The 23,947-nt window shown below is 35.2% G+C and overlaps 1 protein-coding gene across 9 annotated transcripts in view; it reads left to right on the top strand.

Annotated features, from left to right (window-relative positions):
- Positions 1-23,947, top strand: part of GULP1 (GULP PTB domain containing engulfment adaptor 1) — a 277,575-nt gene that overhangs the window by 62,743 nt on the left and 190,885 nt on the right. For 8 of the 9 annotated variants that reach the window (XR_005530887.1, XM_039246559.1, XM_039246560.1 and 5 more), the window contains exon 2: positions 20,655-20,782. The gene's annotated coding sequence lies outside the window, so the exon portion shown is untranslated. The remainder of the gene's footprint in view (positions 1-20,654; positions 20,783-23,947) is intronic. The other variant, XM_039246557.1, reaches the window with a different exon arrangement.

Genomic DNA, 23,947 nt, shown 5'->3' with positions numbered 1-23,947 from the left:
CTTTAATTGGGTTGGTGATCAGATTCATCTCATGGAAGAAGGTGTGTCATTGTTTTTATTTATTTATTTTTTTTTGTAAAAGTGGTTGCTTAATCGTTATTGGTATAAGAGCAGGATGAATTAAAAAGTGATGCTCATTTACTATTCACTTTAACTTTCCTAAAGAGAAGAAAGCTGACAGACCTAACCAAAACGGCCAACTCTTCCTTTTCCTTATAATTTTAAAAGGAAACAATTTTGCTTTTCCATATGAGCTTAGCAGTACCATGGGACTTAGAAAAGTGAATTCAGTTTGAGATGTTGTTTGTACAGTGGTAAACTTTAGGAACTGTGCAAGGTGATACATCAGAGTCATTATCCCAGAGAGGAAAAAATAAGTAAATAGATTAGGAAAAAAGTGGGAAGCTAGCTAACCATAGAGGCTTTCATTGTTTATTTTGTGATTGTTCCATATTTTATGACCATAGTTGCTTTAAAAATGTTATGATTATCAAGACTGTTGACATTTTGTAATGAGAACACGAACTCCTCGGTGCTGGGAATGCTGTTTCCCCATTGGCAGTACGCTCTGCTGCCTCTTGATCTTCAATTCTCTTTGACTGACATCCTATGGTTAGTGCCTCACTGGTGCACTTTGATGATTTTACCCAGTTCATTCTCAGGTTCTATGGTTATAGTCTTATAAACAGTGTGAGTCACGACTAAAATGAATGTATTCTGGCCCAAATACTCTGAACTGCTAATAATTTTCAAGCAGAAGGATCTTCAGTTACAACCTAAAAGCTCTAAATCTACTTAGCTTAGCTTTTAAAGAATCCCGATTGAGCATCATAGACAACTTCATGCCTTCCTTTAACACTGATTTTCAAGCAGTGACAATCTCCACTACTAGCTGAAAAAGTACTAGAAGCATTCCAAGGTCCTGGCACCAAATCTTGTATGTCTCAAGTAGTAGAAAGCCCTTTGGCAGTAAGAGCTGCTTCCGCCTGTGAAGCTTCATTCTGGTTTCTTGAGAGGAAGATTGATTTAATTATTAATGTCGACTAAGTCAGTGGTGAGCCTTTTGTTTTTTGGTTAGGTCACAGTGTGCATAGTGTATGGTCCCAGTACCGTTGACAGTGCTTTTATGAGATGCTGGAAGGAGAGATGAAGTAGAAACACTTGGCTGATATTTTTGGAAGGATGGGAAGGCATGACATACTAGTGCAGGGCGATAAAACACAAACTACCTTCTAGAAATTTTATTGTGGAAGTTGATATTTCATCTTATTCTTTGATTATAAGAATTGAAAGGTAAGTAGCTGAAATAACAGTTTTGGATTTAATATATCATGAGTAGTTTACTTCCCAGACAACTGGAGTCTGTAACCATGCAACACAGTCATAAAATATGGCTCCTCCTCTGTGGCGGCATGAATCTGAAAACTTGATTGTTTCCTTCCCCAAATTAACAATTTAAAGCATCCTGAAATGCCACTGCACTGTGAAATATTAATAAGCACATGACATTTACAGATATTGTGACCATTATGTGTAAAGTACTTAATACTATATGCAGTACTCCAAATATGTTCTGCTTTGTAAATGTGTTTGATAGGACATAGGTGTGTACATCTATGTAAATCATTCACTCGTCCATTCACTTATTATGTCCCCAGCATCTTTCTATCTAATTATTTTCAAGAAACACTGATGCCTGGGGCGCCTGGGTGGCTTAGTTGGTTAAGCGTCCGACTTTCGCTTAGGTCATGATCTCACGGTTCGTGGGTTCGAGCCCCGCGTCGGGCTCTGTGCTGACTGCCAGCTCAGAGCCTGGAGCCTGTTTCAGTCTGTGACTCCCTCTCTCTCTGACCCTCCCCTGNAAATAAATAAAACATTAAAAAAAATTTAAAAAAAAAAAAAAAAAAAAAAAACACTGATGCCTATGCCTGATCCCAGACCATTTAAATTAGAAATGAATAGCACCCAGGTATTTGTACATTTTAAGATCTCTTAGTGTGTTTCTAATAGACAACTAGATTTGTAAACCATGTTTCTTAGTAGTAAGGAAGAAAGATAAGACCTCATTTCTTATTTTATTGAAGAAAACAAACAATAGGAAATGAAAATTTAAACTATTGATAAACACTAGAAATGACTATTAAGCAGGATAAGAGGAGAGGGGATGGCAATGTGTGGAATTATTACAGTAGTCAAGGAAATCCACCTCTTAGATGTGGTAACATTGGAACAGAAAGTCAAATGATGAAAAGGCGCATGAAGCATGTGCAGCCATAGGAAAGTGGCTCAAGTAGAGACCTTAAGATAGGAGGGACCATCTGTATGGCTTGTTTGCAGCAGAGCAGGAAGACTTCTGTGAATGGAATGTAGGAGGAAGGAGGGAGGGAAAGATAGATAGATGAGAGACAGAGACCAAAACCATGGGCTAGATCATGTAAAGTCATTATGACTTTATTATTAATTTCATTGCAGAAAATGATGGAGGATATTCTTGGACATTCCGCACTTGATATTTGTTATGATTATTCAGGTGTTCACACCTAAAGCAAATCGATGTAATTCTCTTTTGCAGATTAATTGTATGAGAAGAAAAATGTATTGGATCAAATTGATACTAATCCATGCAGCTTTTAATAACTTGGTTTAGAAAGCAACTTGAGACCCATCATGCCTTTGATGTATGCGTATGGTGATAATTACTCTGGTCTAATGGGGAGGAGGCACATTTCTTTAGGAAGATGTACATGTCATTTATAGTCAATAAAATTTTGTCTTAATTCAGAAGGACTTTGAACAATACCTAGTTTCCCTCATGATTGCCTACCTTTCCAAGTTTAATTCTATTTCCTTCTTAATGTCAAAATATTCTTTATGAATACAGTAGTCAGCTCAATTTTAAAAAATAAAAATTATTCCATGGCTTCTTTATGAACCTATATAAGCTCATAACTATTTGTATGTCAGATCCTTCTGCATTTCAGTCAAGAATTTAGTTGTAATAGTTGACTCTTTCTGAAATTAAAATTTTTAATCGTGAAACCATCTCTATCTCCTTATTTTTCTGAGAGGATTATGAATAAAACTCTGGAGATACTCCATGAGAAAGTGTTTTTTTGATGAATGAAATAAGGAATCATGTTACAATATACTTTGGGAGCTTCCAAATGCATAATAATCTATTAAAAACATGAGAAATACCACAGTAAAAATATTGTTTAATCTATTTATCCAACTGTTTCCAAACATATTTGACTCATTTGACTGTAGAACCATTTTGTGTGTGTGTGTGTGTGAAACTTTATATTTGATAGAACTAGTGTTTCTCAGAATCCATTTTGAGAAACACTGTTCCACATATGTAGCTGACTTTTATTTTTTTGCAAGTGTTATTACTGATGTTGCTTTACTCACCTGTACATGTTCATAAGCAAAACACAACGGAGGAAGACTTACAATTCTTTTTGACACTGAACAGATGTGAAGTATATTCCCTTATTAGTGCCTGCAGGACTTACAGATAAATCTGTTAATCGTTTGTTGCTTGTTTCTCTAAAGTCTTAAATTGAATTCATAGATGACTTCAGGCTTTTCACAAAAAGAGTAGCTGCAGTCCTCCTAGCCATGTGCCAAGATATTAAATGGTTGTGTTTCTTTCATAAGCCCCTGAACATTAAAGAGTATGATCTTTTCTTTTTATTTCTTCCTCTATTTTCTGATTTAGAAGGCTGATAGGTAATACTGCCCAAGAGAGCAGAACATTCTTTGCACAGACGCTTTTCCAATCAAATATATACAACTTGAAGCTTGTGGGGAACTATTGCCAGTTACTTCTAACCAGTTAAAGAGAAAACTCGTGCTTAAAAGGAGGTGGGTTCTGTCTAATAATAATTGTAAAAACCTGGATTGTAAAGACAGGTGACGATATAGCTGTCTGATTATTGGAAAGCCCTTCTCACTCTTAATTTCCCAGGTGCTTTGAAAATACTACGTTTTGAAAATATCCCTTTCCCAAATCTCAGTATCTTTTGTATTAATATCATTAATATCATTGTTTTCTTCTAGAAAACATTGCTTTTGTCAGTTTGTAAGAATTCAGAATTATATCATTTAATTGCCTTCGGTATGTGCAAGTGTTCATTTTATACTTTTGGACAATGACAGTATGTCTCCATGTGTGACACTTCTAGTCTATAAGATACCCAGTGCACCGTGTGGTTTTGTAGGTGCTGTGCAATAACTTTGTGGTCACTTGGGGAATTGAGTCCAATGGACAGGACTATCAATGACTATATATCAAGGCATGGTTGACCTAGAGTTGAGTTTAGGATATTTGCAGGGACTGGATTATGGAGGAGCATACAATGTATCCTAAAATTCCAAGGAAGGAAGCATTGAAGGATGGTTAATAGGTGAGCGAGAGAATCAAGATTAGCATTTCTGTACTATTGCTGGCAGAGGGTAGAATAAGGACTGGGAGAGACTGTGCAAGTAAGGAGAGTTAGTCTATTTGTCAAGGGCAAGGGTAATTAGTATCTGGCAGTGAACTAGAGAAGATGGAATAGATTCTAGAGTTCTTTTAAAAGGAAAATTCACAAGACTTCTTGACAGGGGATAGAAAATTGACTAAAGAAAAGAAATGTGATGTAACTCGAAAAGTTGTTAGCATTTTCCTAGGTCAGAAATTTGGAAGTGGAGCAGCTTTGGTGGTCATCAAGATAAAGGCTTATTTAGACATGTTTACTCTGTGTCACTTTTGGGTACTGACCAGGGCAATGGACTTACTAGTCATACCTCATGCGCTCATGTTATATTTATTTTAGAGATTGTGTCCAATTGACATATCAAATCTAATACAGCAGTTTTTCCACAGGTATATCAAAATCTTCAGTTTCCAATGCAGTGGGCTTAGTAGCAGTGTATACTGTTACTACTTTACCATCTGTCTCATTGAGAACCAGCTGACCTCTCTCTGTTGTTGCTCAGGAGAATCTTTTACTATAGTTAAATAAGTAAATGCTTGTTTCCTATCCAATCATCTTGCTCACAGTATTCAACTAATAGGAAGCTCTATACCAATTCACTGCTTGCAAATCCCAGGGAAAGCCTTGTTGATTTTCCATGTGAGGGTTCAAGTTTCTGTTACATGGAGGGGACCATGGGTTACACTGAGACCACTTCCTGATTCCCAGGATTACCTGGGTTACTCACCAGGACAGAAATGTCTGTGGAGAGAATTCACAGTGGACAGACTACCTCTAGGCGCTTCTGAGGAAATATATTAACTCCAGGATTTAGGATGAAAGAACAGGGAGCTTTAGCTTCTGGGCATGATATAGCCCTGGAGAAGCAGATGGCATTTAATATGTAGACACCTGGGGCTTTCACTGGTGTTCTTTTGCAGTTCTCACCGGGCTTGCCCATGCCAGTGAATGGGATTTATTTGTCAAGTTTCTGTTCTGGAGGGAAAGTGTAACAAAAGTATGATATTATTCTGGGAACTCAGAAACAGGCACCAAGATAGTAATGGCTGAAGCCCACAGGACAATTCCACAATTAGGAACCTGAACATCTGCATCCTTCTACCAGAATAGGTGGATTGAGGAAGGAAGAGGCTAACAGTTCTGTGTCATTTCAGCTAGTAAGAAGAGTGACCTGGATCACTGAATGAAAAATGGAAAAGCCTAGGTGCTCTGGCTGTAGGGTGGGTGGGGGTTGTGAAGCCTAAGAATAAGGATGTGGTGATGCTTCATGGGTGCGCTTGTTAACTATTAGTCCTCCACCTTCTTTCTCCTTTTCAGTGTCTCTTCATACCCCCCTCCCCTCCCCTCCCCTCCTCTCCTCTTCCTCCTTTCTTTTTTTTTAAAAATAGTTTATTGTCCAGTTGGTTTCTATACAACACCCAGTGCTCATCCCTACAAGTGCCCTCCTCCATGCCCATCACCCCCCTCCCCCCAACACCCATCAGTTTTCAGTTTGTTCTCAGCATTCAAGAGTCTCTCATGGTTTGCCTCCCTCCCTCTCCCCAACTATTTCCCCCTTCTACTCCCCCACGATCCTCTGTTAAGTTCCTCCTAATCCTCCTATACATGCAAACATATGGCATCTGTCCTTCTCTGCCTGACTTATTTCGCTCAGCATAACACCCTCAAGGTCCATCCATGTTGCTACACAAGGCCAGATTTCATTCTTTCTCGTTGCCATGTAGTATTCCACCGTATAAATAAACCAAATCTTGATCCATTCGTCCATTGATGGACACTTAGGCTCTTTCCATGTTTTGGCTATTGTTGAGAGTGCTGCTATGAACATTGGGGTACATTCCTCTTCCCCCTTTCTGCAGCATATTCTTCCCTCTTTTCTCTTACAATGGTCTCTTTCCCTTTCTCCCAGCTATAGGGTATGATTTTGTAAGTATGATAAAAACTCTGTATCTAATATTTTATAATACAGGAAAATAAAATCTAATATATAACTGAGAATAATCTAGGAAAAAATGGCTGGGCTTTCTTTGTTTTGAGGGATCCATAAAATTGAAAAAAATGTATTCTGCTCTATTGATAGAGTCTATGAATACATTTTTTAATTTAGCCTTGAGTTAAAAAAAACCACAAAGTGTCTTAAGCACAAAAAAGAAAATAAAGAAGCTGTAGATAAATTATGTTTGCTTTATTGTTCTTGTGAAGAAAGAGAAACATCATAGCACAGGTTGGTTGGTTGTGTTTTTGTTTTTGAATTAGCTGTAGGAGAACAGATGTATACAAATGAAGACAATATTTTCTTCTTTGGAGAATACACTTTTTTCAGTGACTTGAGACACCTAACAAATTTGTGTGACCTTTTTTTTTTTCCATTGGATTAGTATGAGTTTTTGAGAATGTATTAATTTGATAAAGTAAGAATATTATTTTTACAATGTTGTATATGATGGTTTGTTCACTTGTGGTTTTAAAACTGGTACCCGAGGTGGATATTAAGACCAGACAGAAGAGATGATGTTAGGTTCTTTTGATGCAAGGAAGAAGACTCACCCGGGTTACCTCAGTAAGGTTGAGTAATGAAGAAACCAGCAATCCTGTCTACATGTCCAACTTTTAAGGGAATGCAGGGAAAATGGACTGCTATTCAGAAATGGGAAATAATTAGGGCAGCTCTGAGCCATTCCTTCTTTGCCCCGTACTTGACAGAGTTGATTCTCTGCCACTGGGATGATGTAGCTCCCTTCTGTCTTTGCTTATCTCCTGCTACCAACATTCTCTCTTTCCACATACTGTTTCTTTACCTTCTTCTGACTCAGTTTCTCATCACTCATAATCATTATTCTTCATGACTTCTACTGCCTGATAACATCTATAAAGCATCTTCTCCCTAGGTGTCTTGTTTTCTGCTCCAGTTACAGTCTGATTGTCTTCCGTGTCAGAATTCAGAATGTAGAGCATGTTCTTGGTCCGGATGATCCACTGTTGTTTTGTTAAGGTGGAGCTTTTGCACGAGTTCCCCACTTCAGCGTTAGATGATCTAGTCTTAGCTCAGGCGCTCAGTTTAGTCTCCTCGGAGGGTAAGGGTTAGGCTGACTGCCTTGAGGTGGGTTATTCCTCCAGCAGGAGGCTGAAGGCAGGATCATTATAGATGGGATTTATAGACATGGCAGGCATTTGGGGAGCAATAGATGGCTAGTTTAAGTATAGTGAAAAAGTAGTTTGGTACAAGGAGTGTAGCGATTGAAAGACCCCCAGCGGCTCATAGTTGGCTTCTGTGGAGCTTTGCCTCAATAAAGCAATGGATAAATGAGAAATAATTATTCCTCATTTAGTTTCCTTGGATCTCATTGTGCATTTTGTTTGTCCCTTCTCTCATTTACTTCACAAAATTTCCTTTCAATTTAATTTTTGTTTACTATTTTATAGGTTATTTTAAACTATAGGTGGGACTTGAAAATACATAAACAAGGAGTTAAACTTACTTTCATAATGATGGAATCTATAAATCTGTAAGGCTCTTTCAGATAAAGATTACATCCCAGAGTATCCTTGCTATCTTAAATATGTGAATTCTCTGCAAAGTCCTCCTGAGTAGGTACTCAGACTACACAGGTAACACTGGCAAAAATGCAGAATTAGAGATTCTAAAGTGTGAGGCATGTTGTCTTTAAATGTATGTGCTTTTAAATGAAGGTACTGCTATTTTACTGTACATGTGTGTGTACGTGTGTTTTAGTATCATTGTTGTTTTTGCTCATTTGTTTGACTTTAGCCAAGGTGGAGCTTGATGACCTATTAAGATTTTTCTCTCTTTTGCCCTTTTCCCACCAACTCCTTCCCAAGGATCTATTGAGCATTTCTATGTACCAGGGACAAAGAAAGTGATGTAATTTTTGTCTAATTCAGATATACAGTAGGCCCGTGATTGCTGTGATTCTAATTCAGCTGGCAAGATGTAAGTAGGTTGAATAGGACGGTTGCCTTGATTAGGCAGCAATTTTCATTGGTGTACAAGCATCTGATATATTCCTCAGACTTCACACTGTGTCTGTTTTCTTCTGGAGTAGGTTTTCTTGGCAGGTACTAATAGAAAAAAATAAACTTCATTATTTCATTTGGCAGTGAGAAATTCATTGCTTAGAATAGTTTTCTCACATGGGCTTGCTTTATCCATAATGGGTGAGAGTTTTTCTTAAACAGTGTTATCAATAGACAGTTTGCAAAAAAAAAAAAAAAGGTGAAAATAGTACACAGGATGACGTTGGCATGCATACTAGAGAGTTATCCTCTAGGGGTGAAAAGGAAATATAAAAAGTCAGAATTCCTGAGTTGTGGTCTTGGTTCTGATGCTAACTCCTCTCTCGGTGTTGATTTTCTTTTTGTAAAAGAAGGACCCTCCATATGGGACCGGGTTGTTTTGAACATAAGATGTCATTATCAAGTGGAAACATTTTGTAAAGTTAAGAGAAAGTTACAGATTCAGCAGCAGCACACTGAACTAGTTTGAATACATTATTTAGACATTGTTGTTGTTATTATTATTATTGTTGTTGTTATTGTTTAGACATTAAGCTAAGATGCAAGTGCTTACTAATAGGATGACATCTATTTTAGCATTTATAACAGCAAGGTATAGTTCATACACAAGCCTGATTCCTCTACTAGATTAGAAGCTTCCTTACTTCATCTGCACCCCAGAGTACAGGGCTGAACAGGTGTTCGGTAATGTACATTGGATGAGTAAAGCTGGACAGAGGCGAGGAAGGAGCATATTCACAATATTACAATCTATTATAAACTAGCAAAGTGGTTTTTAGTTAGATTTTAGAAAGAGAGGTAAGTCTATCATACAGGTAGCTAGGTCATTGCTTCCCTTTGTCTCAATGAGATCAGAAGACATTTGTTCTTTTCTTTTCATTTTACTTTTTTTTTTTCTGTAAATGGTTTTAGCAAAACAGAGGATGTGCTCTTGGTAATATGATCTTTAGTACCTCTATGAAATAAAATCTGCATTGTCTGAAAATGTACTGTACTGATTCTATTTTGTGTTTTCATGCACAGCAAAGAGGTAAACACTGGTTTGCCTAGTGTTACCTAGTCGAGAGTTTTCCAGAAGAGAGACCTACTGTGGCTAACAATAGTGTTTTCCACTTAATAATAGATTCAGAGCATTTTGAAGCCTGGTTTTTGATCATTTACTTCTTTTAACTACAGAGCTTAGAAATTAGATATACTTGGTATTACATGATCTTCTTTCTTCTATGACTCAGTGTTGAATTTTTAAAAAAAATTTTTTTTACTGTTTATTCATTTTTGAGAAACAGAGAGTAAGTGGTGGAGGGGCAGAGAGAGACACAGAATCCCAAGCAGGCTCCAGGCTCCTAATTGTCAGTACAGAGCCCAGCACAGAGCCCTACATGGGGCTTGAACTCACAAATTGTGAGGTCCAAAGTCAGATGCTTAACTGACTGTACCACCCAGAAACCCTGGCTCATTGGTGAATTCTTATGAAATGACTTTTTAGAAACTTTATTTGCAAGTGTGGACTCTGACAGCACTTGTTGGAAAAGGGGAACTTGGGGGCACCTGGGTGGCTCAGTCGGTTAAGCATCTGACTTTGGCTCAGGTCATGTTCTCACAGTTTGTGGGTTCGAGCCCCATATCAAACTCTGTATTGACAGCTAGCTCAGAGCCAGGAGCCTGTTTCAGATTCCAGATTCTGTGTCTCCCTCTCTCTGACCCTCCCCTGCTCATCCTGTCTCTCTCTCTCAGAAGTAAATAAAAAACATTAAAAAAATTTCTTAAAGGAAAGGGAGAATTTGGTTGTAACATTTACCTTTTTAGCACAAGTTATAACTTCTACTGAAATGCATCTTTTTTGGCTGGTAACATGATCTTATATTTGTATAGTACTTTAAACTTTTGAAAGTGCTTTTGTAGGTAACTCCTTTGAAAATACGCCCAGGAGAGAGGAAGCTTATGTATTATTAGCATCATGTTTCAAGTACTATGTAGGTTACTTTGACCTGACTTACATATAAAATATTTGTCAAATGAAATTAGACTTGTGATGGCATTTCCACACTTTTTATTATTCTGATTAATCTGTGAACAAAGAAAAGCCTTGCTGTCTGTATGCTAAACCATATCATTGGGTTCTGGAACTTTGGGAGATTAGGCTCAAATGAAGTGATTCCCATCTTCTTTGCTACAGATAGGAAGCTATCTTCGTTTATCACAGAGTAACTAAAGAATAACTGAAAAATTAGAGATCTCTTTGATGTTTTGTCAAGATAGACATAACTCCCTACTGATGTTTAACAGAGAAGGCTGAAGAGAAAGACATTCATAGGTTGGGTAAATATGATAATGCTTGTTCATTTTAAGTACTTTGTATATTCATTTTATAGCATAGACTTTATCCTATAAGGCTGGGGAAAGGATGATTCAAATATATATTTATAATCTATGACCTCTTTCTTCATTGATTATTGAATTCTGTTTGAGATGGGGCTGAAGTCTAAAAGAGTGGGGAGGAAGGGAACGGAGAAGAAAATTCTAGGGCAGATCAGCTACTTTTGAAGAATAATGCTTATTTAGATAGCATATTACATTTGAACCTATTTAAGAAAAAAGGAGACTGGTCATAATTTTATTTTATTTTTTAAATTTTATTAATTAATTAATTAATTTATTTATTTATTACAAAAGAACACTGAAAAAAAAATGAGCTTTAGTAAGCTAAACTTTTCTTTATAGCTGACATATATTTGGGGAGAACTTCTTGGTGCCTTATGATATTTTGCGCATTGAATCTTCAAACATAAATTGTGAATTTTTTTTTAAAGTGTATTTATTTTTGAGAGAGAGAGTGAAAGAGAGAGCACAAGGTGGGGGGACAGGGCAGAGAGAGGGAGGCAAAGAATCCGAAGTAGACTCCAGGCTCTGAGCTGTCAGCACAGAGCCCAACGTGGCGCTGGAGCCCATGAACCACAAGATCATGACGTGAGCCGAAGTAGGATGCTTAACCAACTAAGCCACCCAGGTGCCCAGAAACATATATTGTGAAATTTAAACCCAAGAATCTGATATAACCTTATTAAGTCTCTTATAAAATAAAATTAGGTTTACTTTTTCAGCTTTGTGAACCCTGATGGCTCAAGTCTTTATTTTTAATAAGCCATTCAAATATTACATAGTAGATATCAAATACTCACCAGAAAGTGAAAAGCTTGTATTAAAGGTCCAGGGGTCAATATAAATAATTGCCCTAGAAACTTCTATGACCAGTTAGTAAGGCACAAGAGATTTACTTAGTTGTTTTTGTGAGAAGCTCCAAAGAAATAAGAAAGTGCCTTATTAGAATAGAGTCAGGTAGGAATAATTCTATTCATCTGCCAATCAGGTCTTTATTTGCTTTCATGTAAAACACAGTAGTAATTCATCAGGAATGAAGAGATATTATTTATCCTGTGTAAATTTTTTAATTAATAAATTCTCCACATCATCTATTACATATCAGTATATAAAGTTGTTCATATATATCCTGAATCTGTTTATTCACCAGTTGTATAAATTGATCATATTTATGCTGTCTTCAATAGAAGTTAAGATGTAATTAATATGATGCTCCAGTCTAAATTTAATGAAAGGCTATAGTATTTCATTTCTTAAGAAAAAACAAACATTTAAAGTATATGATTTCTGCCCTCCTAATTCTTAAAAATCATCTCAACGCAAATGTTTTTTTCAGCCTCTAACAACAGTAGATGTCTTCCAAATACCAAAAGAGTAGCTGATTAACAATTTTGTAGCAAAATTTATTAGTGTATATTTCAGTTATTTGATCCATTATTATTTCATACTGTTAGCTTAATTTAGAGAACATCACATAAAAATTCAATAAAATATATATTATACATTAGTAAATAGCATATATTCAAGAGTGAACATTTGGTTGAATTTGAGAAAAAACCAATAAAATATGTATCTGTTATAATTTAAAGCTGCAGAGTGATGCTTCAGGCAAGGCTGAATCTAGACACTCAGATATTTATTTCTCTATCATAGTTGTTTTCCACTGAGTTGAATTCATTTTAAAGCATAAGACCTGAGGATAAAATAGCCATCAGGCATTCAATCCTCAAATTAATTAACTCAAGTGTAAAGAGATTATTTCTTTCTAAATAGTTTTATAAACAGGTGCTGATTTGTATTTCCTTGTTTTCACATTATTTCCATTCCTGAATAATTAGACTCACAATTATGAGTAGGCTCATTTTACTCTCGGGGGCCAGTCTTGGAACTTGCTCTAGGGTCACCCTCAGTCAAGCATAACTATCAGGAAAAGAGGAAGAAGTGTAGGTCTGCAAAGAAAGCCCATGGTGCCATTATGAGAATGTGTTTTTTGTTTTGTTTTGTTTTGTTTTGTTTTGTTTAATTTTCAAGGAGAGGTGGTGGCAGGAAAGCACAATGTATGTATAAACTAAATTAAATGAAGAATGACATGTATACTGTTTTGTAAAAATACTGTTATGAGCAAAAGAACAGCGGTTTAAAATGGTTTAAAATTTTGTCAGGGGTGCCTGGGTGGCTCAGTTGGTTAAGTGTCCAACTTTGGCTCAGGTCATGATCTCACAGTCTGTGGATTCGAGCCCCATGTTGGGCTCTGTGCTGACAGCTAGCTCAGAGCCTGGAGCCTGCTTCAGATTCTGTGTCTCCCTCTCTCTCTGACCCTCCGCTGCTCACTCTGTCTCTCTCTCAAAAAAAATAATTAAAAAAAAATTAGAAATAATAAAATAAAATAGCACGCAAATATTTCATTGTAGAGCAGCATTCGTTGGAGATCACTGCAAAATCGTGATACTAAAAATGTTTGATTGCTGAAAAAAGGCCTTGAAACATAGCCAATCAACATATGAAAGACTTCCGATGATAGCATCTCAAAGACGATTTCCTCATCTATAAAATAATAATTGTTTGGTTAATAGTAGATACATTTATATACTTTTTTAATGCTGAATTATATTGAAACAGAAGGTTTTCCAGATTTTATTGAATAGTGTTTGTATAATTTAAGTTAATTATATCCAATTATGGTGATACTGCAATTAATTTAGAGTAGAGACAGGATGAATAAAACTCTCCTCCCTGCCCCCCACCTAAACTGGGAAATTGGAACACTGAATTACAGCTCACTGAAATTTGCCTTTAAATACATTAATACTTCATAGATATTAACATGAATAAAATTAAACTCCACAAGACTGGAAAAATTAAACTAATGACTTTTTATGTAATCCAAGTCAATGAATGTTTTCTGCCCCAATTTTTCATTAAGGAAATCAACCACAGTTTCCTGATTTTCTTCATTTGAACATCCTCTGTTGTGTGGCTACTTACAAAAATGGTTAATAAGAGCCTTTATTGAATACATGCTCTATTCCCACAAACACTGAAATATATTTACATATTTTTACAGCTTTTTTTTAGTAATATAAGGTTTTTCAAAGATTAATTGCTTTTAGCATAAGTGTTTCATAAATATTTTCTTTAGTTACTTGAATATGTTTTGATATATTGAAATACCACAGTAAAGAATAGTGACTCATAATTTTGTTTTCTGAGATAAAAGAAGGAAGGAAAGAAGAGTACAGAGAAAAGACGGAAGAAAGGATGGAAGAAGGAAGGGCAGAAGGAAGGAGCTTAAAATATGGAGAATATGGAAACCTGGGTGGAGCAGTAAAGTGTCTGACTTGATTGCAGCTCGCATCATGATCTCGCAGTTTATGAATTCGAGCCCCACGTCAGGCTCTGCCCTGATGGTGCAGAGCCTATTTGGGATTCTGTCTCTCTTTCTCTCTGCCTCTACCTGGCTTGTACTCTCTATTTCTCTGTTTCAAAATAAATAAACTTAAGAAATTAAAAATAAATAAAATAAAATAAAATATGGAGAATATTTGGAAAAAATTCCATTCTTCGAGAACTTGGTGCTGAAATTCACATTTGCAGTGTTTTAGAAATAATAGTATTAGAACTAAGTAAGATAATTAAAAAAATTAAAATGAATTAAATCTATAAGATGTGTTAGACAAATATAACCATTAATTAAATAAAATTCTCTAATACCTTTGATAAATGTTAGCTGCTTTAATGCTTTTGTATCAGTTCATAGCTAAGGTCTTAATGTAAGGGACTAGCCACTTACATTATTTTGTAGGTAATATATATAACTGACATTAAGGGGAACTGATAACCAGCCTTTCCCTTTAAGGGAATAAAGTGTTGTAAGGCCCTGAGATATATATTTATATAAAAATCTCAAAAAACCTCATCAAAGTATAAAAATAAAAAAGCACACAAAAAAGAAAATATACATTATAGAATAAATATTTAATAAACACATATAAGTTGTACCTCACAGTTAAAGAACTATACATTTGAGAAAAAGACATCTTTGACAATCAAATTGTCAAAAGAGAAAGAAAATAAATCATTGCTGGCAAGGATGGTTGAAATCAGCAATATCATCTACTATTGATGGAAGTCTGTATTGGTATGTCTTTCTAGAAAACACCTTGGTGATATGTATGAAAATGCATGAAAAGATAAATACTTTTTGAGCTAATAATTTCACTTCTAGGAAGCCATAATGAAGCAATAATTTGAGATGAACACACATATTTATGTACAAAGATATGTATTACAGTTTTATTTGTAATATCAAAGTATAGAATTTCTTAACAACTCAGCAAAAGTAATAATAATTATTGTGAATTACTATTTTCATGTGCCGGACAATATGATTACTGCTCTGTATGAGATATCTCATTTATTTATTTCTAAATTCGTATGATGTATAGTTCATGTTTGTTCGTTAATTCCCCCACCACAGATATCCTTGGTGTAACTCCCCTTTATCATGTGGAGTGGTGATGTGATTTAGGAAAATTGACCTTATCTGTATCACCCTGGTTGGATTCTACACCAACAGTAATTGGTTAGGGAGTTACAAGTCACTTATTGGCCCAAACAGAGTAAATCCCGGAACTTTTGACTACTGATTGAGAGAGTAGCTTTCTCTCTGGTTTTGGTCTGGCTTCCTCACTCTTCGTTTTTCTCATTCATCCAAACGTTGCTAAGATTTCTATCCCTTTCCCTAGTCAAGTTTATTTTATTCTTTGAATTCCCATTGCATTTAAAAAAACGTTTTTCTACCTTGGTATGAATTTCACTCTGTCTGTCACACATCCTTCATTAACTCAAGTCATGATTATTTATTTAAATTTTAGAGAGAGGATGAGAGCACTAGCTGGGGAGGGGGCAGAAAGAGAGAGAGAATTTCAAGCAGGCTCCACCCTCAACACAAAGTTCAACATGGGGCTTGATCCCATGACCACAGTGTGATCATGACCCGAGCCAAAACCACGAGTTGGACATTCAACCAAATGAGCCATCCAGGCACCCCAAGTCATGAATTTTTAACTTGTGACCTGTTGTCACATTTTGGATCCATCTCATTTCTTGGGCTGTGTTTTTTTTCCATAAAGGGGTCTTAATATTGGAGAGATCAGAGTTTGTGAAGAGATAATGTTAAAAAGGAACAAAGGCTCTACCTTAACCTATTTATGCTGAAAAATATAATAGCCAAAAGTTTCGTAGAAACTTGACTTGGGTGTTCCACTCATTTCACCATAAAGGGTGAATGACTTGATAATTGTTCTCCTACTTCTTCTAATTAGGAAAATTTCCTACTGATGACAGCTTCAAAGCACCTCTAAAAGTTTTGTGTCAAATGCAGAGGAAAGAACTAGGTTGAATTTGTTTTTAAATTGGCAAATTTAAAATTGTTATTAATTCTGAAATAGTTTGTCATGTGTCATCCTCTGTCACTTTTTTCTTTCCATAATGGGAGCTGAGGATAGGGGAACTTAAAATGCAAATGCAACAATAACAGGTGATGTGAATTCATGGTCCTGACTGACATCTCTGAAAATAGGAAAGTCCAGGATCAGAGTTGTCTTGGTCTTGCTGTTTCTACATAAATTAAACCCCAAGCGCCATTCCAGTTTTACATCTTACAAATATGATTGCCTGAAATCTGTTTCTGTTTTGCATTACCATTTAACAAATATACATGGATTTCTTTTTTAAAATTTTTTTAAATATTTATTTAAGTTTAAGAGAAGGAGAGATAGCATGAGTTGGGGAGGGGCAGAGAAGGGGAGACAGGCAGAGAGACAGGGGGACAGAGGATCCAAAGTGGGCTCGTTGCTGACAGCAGAGAGCCCAGCATGGGGCTTAATCGACTGAGCCACCCAGGAACCCCAGTATTCATAGATTTCTAAGAAGGAATTTATTTGTCTCACTTTCTCTCTTTCATGGTCTCCTCAGAGCCGCATTTTGCCATATTATCTTCCTAAAGTACATATCTTCTTGTACCACTCCCTGTTTTATCATACTCGTACAAACATCTTTAGGGGACAATCCAAATTTTACAACATTCCATCCTAAAGCCTTCCTGATAGGGCCTTACTTACTGCTCAGATTTCTTATAAAACAATTCTATAAGCATTCTATTTTCAAGTCATATATACCTAACCATTTGCCTATCCTTGAAGGTGGCATGTTCTTTCTTATTCCTATTACATTGCTCATGATGTTCCCTCTGCTCACTGTGGCTTCTCCAACTTCTTCATTGGACAGCTTCCAAACTGAAGGTTCACAGATTCCATCTTTTTTTTAGGAGGACTTTCCTAAACATTCTCTATGTTTCTTCAGCACTTGACCTTGTCATTAACATAGTCCTTATCAACTGACAAATACAAAGGAGAATATGGATTTATTTTCTTCTCCCTAATGACTGAGAGAATTGGGTATTCAGTAGGTGCTCAATGAATATTTGTTTAATGAACTAATTTTCAACTTTACATTCTTGGGAGCATAGGGGTATAATTATGACTGTATGTATGCCATTGCCTCAGCAAAAAGACTGGAATAAACAAGAAATGATTGCCCTAAGTCACTATCACAGTCACCCCAAGTCACCATGTTTGTACCCTTTGCCTGGGGCATTAGAGTGAAAACGTTTGCGAAGACATCATTAAGAAAAGATTCTAAGGCATCTGAACTAAAATGCCAAGGCTTGCAAAGTCATTTGGACTTTGTCCAGAGGGTGATGTTGCCAGATTATTTGTTGGACTGATCATGGTTGACTGGTGATGGATTGGGGTGATCTACACTGGGAGAAGAAACAAAATGGAGTCTTTTGTATTAAGTGGAATTGAAATTATTCTGATTTAGCTTCCTGACAATGGGTAAAGAAAATAAGAGGGATTAATAATGCCAGGTTTCTGGCTTGAACAATTAGAATAAAAGTTGTAGTATTTACCTAATTAAAACCACAGGACAAAGGAAAAAGAAAGTTACAGGCCAACGATCTCATTTTGTATATTTTGAATTTAGATGCCCAAAGGAGATAAAGATGAATATCCAGGAAAACTCTGTTTATGCAATATTTTGCAAATTATTTTCAGATATTGCTAAATTATTGGGATTAGCTATAAAAAGAAAAATAAGTAGCAAAATGATTTTGAAAAACTTTTAAGAGCATGACAATGTTGGTTTCTATTTCATTTGTTGACAAGTAGAAGCATGTTTTAGACTGGCTTGTTTTACTGTGTGTGGAATATTTAAAGATACCATGTTGCATGAACAAATTGAAGCATCTAATCATTGCATTGTTAATAATGTTAGTTTCTTAAATTAATAGTGTTGGGAAAAATGAAGGTTCTGGTGAAGAAATGGTTCGTTTCACTCAATTTCATACACATCTTTAAATTTCATGACACTATGTAATAAATGGTAACAAAACAATATAAAGTTGAATGTATTATGTCCATACTAAATTTTTAAGAACCACTCAAATTAGAACAAGATTTTATTTTTTTAAATAAAAATATGTTCAAAAGAACAACTCATAAATGCATCTCATTTTTTTCAAGAATATTTTAAAATGTTCTTTATCCGTACAAGTTTAATCGTATCAGACATGGAACAATAGATCCACTTCAGAATATATGTCATTTTCTTGCAAGAAGAAAGATAGAAGTAGGCACAAGTTCATTCTTTTTTTTTTTGATGTGGATATTTTAGTGCTCTTTTTTATTCTGTCACATTGCATAAAATATTCTAGGCTGAAAAACATTTCCACACTAAGACTGGATTTCAGTCAATCTGAGATAGAAAGAAATACAAGCTGTGGGGATGTTAAATTGAATTAACCATTTTAAGGAAAATGTTTACTTTGCTATAATAATTTGGAACGGGATTTTTTTTTTGAGCCGTCTGGTTACTTATGTTATCTTGGGTGATTTGTTTCTTATTTTCATAAGGCCCATATTTGCTTAAAATAAAGAAATTATTATACTACAAAAGAACTGACTTTACCTCCCCTTTTCTTCCTTCTCCCCAAGACAAAAGAGAAAAATGATGTAGTTAGTCGCTTTGGAAATCATGACATATTTTCATGGTTACCTTTTAATTGTGTTATGGCTGAATTCTAAAGTTGGAGGGATGCGATAATGGAGCCTTTACATTTTAAGGAAAGAAAAAATGAATTGTAGTCATTCAATCTTAGGTACATGTACCCTAAGATTCAGTAAATGATAAGAGAATACCATATGATTTAATAAATAATAGCATCATTGGGTAGATACTTTTTTTCATTAATACTATAAAATATCTATATATGGCCTTAAAATATATTTGCATATTTTAATTCTAATTGTACAGTTGTTGTCTTTTGTGGTAGATGTCTATAATCCCATTCCTTTAGCATCTCAAACAAACTTACTTACTTGAATTATTACCTCAGAGTTTGCCTCTGGGGCTACCTAAATTAAGATCCTTTCTTTCTAAAATTATATTAGAAAGTGAAAAGGAATAGAGTCAATGAATAGACAGACTTTTAAATAAAATTGCCATTAAGAGGGAAAAAGATAATGTTGAGAGTTTTCACATGGCTTAGATACAGAGAGGCAGAAATAAAGTATTTCAGTTGTGTTTTTAGTCTATAATTTGAAGAAGTCAGAAATACAGATTTGGCTTTACACGATCTGTATCAAAGTTATGGAGGCAAGCAGTACAAAAGAGTGAGATACGTTTCTGTATTTTTGCTAAAACAAAACAAAACAGTTTTAGCAAGAAGAGATACTGTACTGTGAATATACTAGCTGGTATTTGAATTTATATCAGAGGTACATTTGTTGACCAAATTAAGGAAGGTATAATTTCTCTTGCATCTGGAAAGACTTTTTCCTTTTGTCTTTTGGCATAAAAATGTAAAAATCTTAATCAGCTGCCATGTATGTTCTAGTAGAGTATGAGAATGAATAGAAGGGTAAGTTACCTAAAGGCTTCTCCATGGCAGTTGAAGGGGAATGAAAGTTAAAATAGAACAGTGCTCTCTAAAATTCTGTTTCATCTTCTTAATCACGGACAGTGTGCACTTGGTTAATCTAATTAGATAAGTGAAGACGGGGGTGGGGGGGGCGCTAGCTGTGCAGCCTGAGGGAGAAAGGGGTATATTGTCAACCGACTAGCACCGCGCTTTGATAGTAACATATTCATGAGTTAAAACACTTAACTTATTATCTAGCAATTTGGGTATTTTATCTTATCTAGCAATCTGTTACTCTACCTTTTAAAAAAAAATTACACACTTTACCATTGTTATTTTTTTAAGTTTATTTATTTTGAGAGAGAGAGTAAGAGAGAGAGAAAGAGTGAGAAGAGAGAAAGAGTGAGAAAGCATGCAGACATGCACACACACACATGAACGGGAGAAGGACAGAGAGAGAGAGAGAGAGAGGGAGAGAGAGACTCCTAAGCAGGCTCCACACTGTCAGCGCTGAGCCCTATGTGGGGCTCGAACTCACAAACCATGAGATCAAGACCTTAGTCAAAATCAAGGGATGCTTTACTGACTGAGCCACCCAGGCAACCCCCATTGTTTTTTGTTGCTGTTGTTGTTGTTGTTGTTTTTAGGTAAATTTCCTGAACTTTCACAAGAAACATACTTAGAATTTTAGAATGTATATTATAATCTAAATTAAAATACATATAAATATAATTATTGATTAATTCTATTAAGTCCAATTTTAATTTTATTTTTAGTTATATGTGATTCCATCTTACATACATAGGAGAGAAGGTGATTGAAGAATTCAGATGGCAACTATATGATTGAAACTATTCCGTCAAACTATCTGCATATTCTTTCAACTATATTTGAGCATACTCAGGTAAGAATAAGTGATTGTTTATATACTTAACAGCATTTTGAAAAAGGATTTCAAACTATAAAAAAATGTTTTTATTTTGTACCTAATATTGAAAAAGATAGTTTTATTAAAGGAAGTGGTAAAATGCATAAGCAAAAAGAAAAGAAAAAAACACACAAACACAAATGAGCCTGTTTTTCTAAAAATAACTCCTGTTATCATTTTGCCCTATATCATTTGATTCTTTGTGTTAGTTTCCCCCTTTAAACAAAGTTAGGATAATATATACATCTTTGTTGAATTTCTTTATTTTATAACAAATCTATTATGTTATGAAAATATGAATTAATGTTCCATATTTTTTGTGTCTATTGTTATAAACAAATGATTTTAAAGTATTTTTTAGATTGCGTTTATTATCAGATGGTATCTTTATAGATGAATTGATATGTTCATCACTCATTTTACATTAGTAGAGTTACTAAAATTAGCATCACTGGTTCAATGGCTATAATATATATATTTTTAAATATATATTTTTAAGTTTATTTATTTGATAGAGAGTAGAGGAGGGGCAGAGAGAGGGAGGGAGATAGAGAATCTCAAGCAGGATCTGTGCTGTCAGCGCAGAGCCCAATGCAGAGCTTGAGCTCATGAACTATGAGATCATGACCTGAGCCAAAGTCAAGAGTGGGATGCTTAACCGACTGAGCCACCCAGGTGCCCAATGGCTATAATATTTTAAAGGCTTTTTATTATTTTTGAACTTACCTCCAGAAGGTAATAATGAGTTAAAGTTTTCAGTAGACATTTTTGAAAACGTTTATTGATCCATGACTTAAAATTTTTTCATTTTAAGAAATTCCCTAACAAAACTTAGCTTGTGTTGAAGAAAAAAAAATCAAAATTAATTCAGTATTCTTAATTTTTCTTGTAAGCAGTAGTGTCCTCTATTCACATAGATTTAGCCAATATATCCCTTAGATAACTAAGCCCAAATGAAAATTGAATATTATATATGTGTAATTTTTCTACATTGTCTAAAATACATTATTTATAAATGATAATAAATATATTTTATTCAATTAGTTATTTTTTGAAAATTTATTAGTGTACTAGGCCTAAGCACTGTGATTACTTGGTTATTATTGATGATGGTGGTAATGGCAGCCATTCAGGACAGGAAGGTATAGAATGTTTTCTTGCCTTTTTTATTTTTAATATAATGTGGCAATATGAGAAACATATTTCAGTTCCTTATGCACAAATAGGATGCACTAAATGCCAAGAACCCTTCACAAATGAGATACCAGTTGAATTGTGCTTTTTAGAGTAGGTAGAACTTTGGTGGGTGAACATTTAAATGGAGTGCCAAGTTTGAGCTAAGATACAAAGCTGAGGAAGAATGGGGGATATTCAGGAAATAGGAAAGATAAGGTAGATATAGCAGAGTGATAGAAACTATGTTCTGTATTTGGATTTATATATTTAGGAATTTATATTTCATCATTATACAATGAGGGAACAATTGCAGGGGAATAAGATGGTCCATGTAGTCTTTTAAGAAGCTTAATCTAGAAGGGATATGTGTGTCTAAATAATGAAGGGAGAGCAAACCCAAAGGAAGAAAGAATGATTCATAGACTTTTGCTTTCATTTTCATCATTTGTTAAACACATGCTATTTGCCAGGCACTTGAGGAACTTGAAGAACTGTAGAAAAAAAGATGACATAATCTTCATTCCTGAGGAGCTTATCGTGTAGGGGATAAGACTTGGCATGATCAGCAAATGAATATAATACACCATGATAGTGTAACAGTTGAAACACATTTTAATCAATCAATCAATCAGTCAATCAATCAATTAATTTTTATTTTAAGGGAGAGAGCAAGAGAAAGGAGAGAGCAAGAGTGGGGGAGATGGGCAGAAGGAGAGAGAGAATCCTAAGGAGGCTCTACACTCAGCACAGAGCCTGACATGAGGCTTGATCTCAAGCCCCTGGGATCATGATCTGAGTTGAAATCAAGAGTCAGACATTCAACAAACTGTATTACTTAGGCTCCCCTGAATTACATTTTTATTTATTTATTTTTTAAATGTTTTATTTATTTCTAGCAGAGAGAGAGACAGCGTGAGCAGGGGAGGGTCAGAGAGAGAGGGAGTCACAGACTGAAACAGGCTCCAGGCTCTGAGCTGGCAGTCAGCACAGAGCCCGACGCGGGGCTCTAACCCACGAACTGAGAGATCATGACCTAAGTGAAAGTCGGACGCTTAACCGACTAAGCCACCCAGGCGCCCCATAATTATGTTTGTTTTTGAATATTGAGAATTTTTCAGTCCTCCTGTCTCACTGTATTTTGTTTATAGCTTTCACTGAAATTCCTTATATAATTGAGGATTCATTTTTTTATTATTAAAGGTAATTTGAGTTTCCTTAAAATGTCAGTACAAGTACAATAAGGATAAAAACCAGGTACACCAAGGAAACATGAAATATGAAGTAAAGATTCATAACCACTATGTCTGTAATCTAGGTTTAGCCTTTCTAGCAGTAGCAGAAGTGGATATATGTTCTTGCCTTAAAAGCTTAGATAAATTTATTATAGGAATCTGAGTGTAATGGACGGGAAAAGTGTCCTTACCACTTAGAGATGCCTTAAATTTTGTGTTGAAAATTTAAAAGTTGAAAGGAAGGGAACTTTGTTAATTTATAGTTATAGGTAGGTTAGTTTGTGGAAGTTAAGAATACAGTTTCTCCAGGAAGTCTGCTTTGACTTTTGGAACCTGGATGGGATCCTTCTTCTATGTGCTATGTATTTTAACCCAGTTTACCTTCCTCTTAACCTAGTTTACATTCCTCTGTCATACCATGCATTGTTGTCTGGTCTATCATTCCCTGAGACTGTAAGATTCCTGAGGATTGGTTCATCATTTATCATTACAGATATAGACTTAGATCTAAATAAAACCCACCACAATTGTTTGTTTTATAGAGGATACTTCATAAATATTTCTTAAATGCTAAATTGAATCATTTCCATGGCGTGTCTTAATTATTGTTGACCCAGCTTAGACATTTTTGTGAGCTCCATATCAGTCTTCTACTGCTGTATGATAAATCACATTAAAACTTAGCTTAAAGTAGTGCTTAAGTGTTATCTCAGAGTTTATGGACACAGTTTAG

The sequence above is a fragment of the Hyaena hyaena genome, unplaced genomic scaffold (assembly GCF_003009895.1).
Source record: "Hyaena hyaena isolate Hyena2069 unplaced genomic scaffold, ASM300989v1 scaffold_283, whole genome shotgun sequence".
Lineage (NCBI taxonomy): Eukaryota > Metazoa > Chordata > Mammalia > Carnivora > Hyaenidae > Hyaena > Hyaena hyaena.
The sequence above is the reverse complement of the archived record's forward strand: the minus strand, read 5'-3'. Positions and strand labels throughout refer to the sequence as shown.